This window comes from Mus pahari, chromosome 10 (genome assembly GCF_900095145.1).
Source record: "Mus pahari chromosome 10, PAHARI_EIJ_v1.1, whole genome shotgun sequence".
Classification (NCBI taxonomy): domain Eukaryota; kingdom Metazoa; phylum Chordata; class Mammalia; order Rodentia; family Muridae; genus Mus; species Mus pahari.
The window spans coordinates 82,659,976-82,662,402 of record NC_034599.1 but is presented as its reverse complement, the minus strand read 5'-3'; positions in this window follow the sequence as shown (position 1 = coordinate 82,662,402).

The following is a 2,427-nucleotide window of genomic DNA, read 5'->3' as shown; positions in this document are numbered from 1 at the left end:
TACAGTTGGATCAGGCCTGAACCCGTCCATTCAGAAAGCTTCAAATTATAGAAACAACACTGTCCTATACGAGTGACCGATAATGCTTTCTTTGGCTACATTCTTTATTCTGCGGTGACATTGAGGCTTATAAATCAAAGGAACTAACTTGCCGTCCACTGTCTTATACAGAACTCACAGTATCTATGACTTTTTTAAACTACGGCCTGTTACAATGAATCTGTTTGCACAGATGCCCGTGTGCAATGCCATGGGCTGAGAATGGCTTCAGACTTATTAAATGCGAGCTTGTTAACTTGGAAAAAAAAAAAAAAGGAAGTCTCAAAAACACCCAGCATGGACTTTGCTCTCTGGTTAAGTCTCACAAAGAGCGCTTAAAACAAGCATAGCAAGTTTAGAAAGGAAAAAATATAAAATGTGTTAGTCAACTATTAAAGGGGAACCAGCAAGTGAAATGGGGCTTGATCCTGCATTGACCCCGGAGCCTTCCCCCTCCCAGATCTCTTCCTAGAGGCTTCCCCACCTCACCGCCCTCTTTCTTTCTGATTTTGTTAATCTGGCTATTCTCTCTGGGTCCCTCGGTTAATTTGAATAAGGGTTTGCAATCCCGCTGATCTCCTCAAAGAACTGATAAAAGGTTCCCTTTGTTTCTATTTTATTGATTTCAGTCCTCAGTTTGATTATTTCTTGCCATGTACTCCTTCTTCGTGTGGTTGTCCTAGAGTTTTTAGGTGTGATGTTAAGTTTCCAGTACAAGATTTCTCTAGCTCTGCTTCTGTTTTTCGGAGACAGGTTTCTCTGTGTAGCCCTGGCTGTCCTGGAGTTGGATCTGCAGACCAGGCTGGCCTTGAGCTGAGAGACCCACCTACCTCCCAAGGGATGGGATTAAAGGTGTGACTCCACCACTTGGCTTCTCTCTAGTTGTTTGTTTTTGTAGGCATTTGGTCCTGTGACCTTGTCCTTTAGAATGTCCCTCTTTAGCGGGGCATTGGTGTACACACCTTTAATCCCAGCACTTGGGAGGCAGAGGCAGGTAGATTTCTGAGTTCAAGGCCAGCCTGGTCTACAAAGTGAGTTCCAGGACAGCCAGGGCTATACAGAGAAACCCTGTCTCAGAAAAAAAAACAAAAAAACAAAAACATACACACACACACACATATATGTATATGTATATATAAAAGAACTTCCCCCTTTATCATGTCTCATGATTTTGGGTATGATGTAGAAGCATTTCTAGTCAATTCTACAGGGTCTTTAATTTCTTTACTTCTGTCTACATGCAGTAGTAAATTGTACAGTTTCCGTGTGTTTTGTGAGCTTTCTGTTGTTTCTTTGTTGTTGATATTAAGCTTTATTCTGTGGTGGCCTCACAGGATAAACTGAGTTATTTCAATGTTCTTCCATCTGTTGAGACTGACTTTGTGTCCAAGAATGTGGTCAGTTTTAGAGAAAGTTCTATGAGGTGAGAGAACATATATTTGTTTGTATTGGGGGAAAGGGCATGTTTAAATGAACACTAGCACACACTGGGCCAAATTTTACTTAGCACACAGGCCTTTGAAAGAAATTTTCACATTAAATGCCACTGGCTGGCAATATTATTTAAGTATGAAACACAAAACCTAGGAAGAATTATACTACTTTTATAAAAAGTGGGTGTAAATTTTTGGTTTTATATATCTTTAAATGGTTTCATATGGTGGTTGGTTGGTTGTGGTTTTTGTTTGTTTGTTTGTTTGTTCGTTTTGTTTTTGTCAGAGATTTTGTTTGTTTGTTTGTTTGTTTGTTTTTGGAGACAGGCTCTCTTTTATGTAGCTCCTGCTGTCCTGGAATCAGATATATAAACTGGTCTTAAATTAACCCATCCACTTGCCTCTGCCTCCAAAGTCCTGGGATTAAAGGTATGTACCACAATGCTCAGACAATATTTGTTTTTATTACCAAAATCTTAAGTAAAACACCCCTCCTAAGGTCTTAAATGCACAGACTGACAACCGTGTAATGAAAGTAAAGTGAAGACCAGATCTTTATAGTTCTAGATGAGTTGCTTTCTTTACCTGGGTGTGGTGGGTCCACAGATGTCACCCACAAATAAGTATCAATAATTCAGCCTGCTGAGCTGACTGACCTTGTAGTACTCCTTTGACTTTATATTATAGAGAATCAGATATTGGCCCCTGGGCAGTGGATTTAGTTGTGATAAGAGCAGGAGAAAGAAGAAAATGTACAGTCTTGACAATATCCTGAGTTGTTTAGGGGTTCCCAGAGAACCTCTTTGGCCAACAACTCAGTTAGAAGTAAGCCATTCTCAGTGCTGGAAGCTTCAGCTGGTGGCAAGAGATGTCCAGTTGAGGCTGTCTCCCCCATTATTTAGGAGCCCATTCATTTAGATCACACACACACACACACACACACACACACACACAC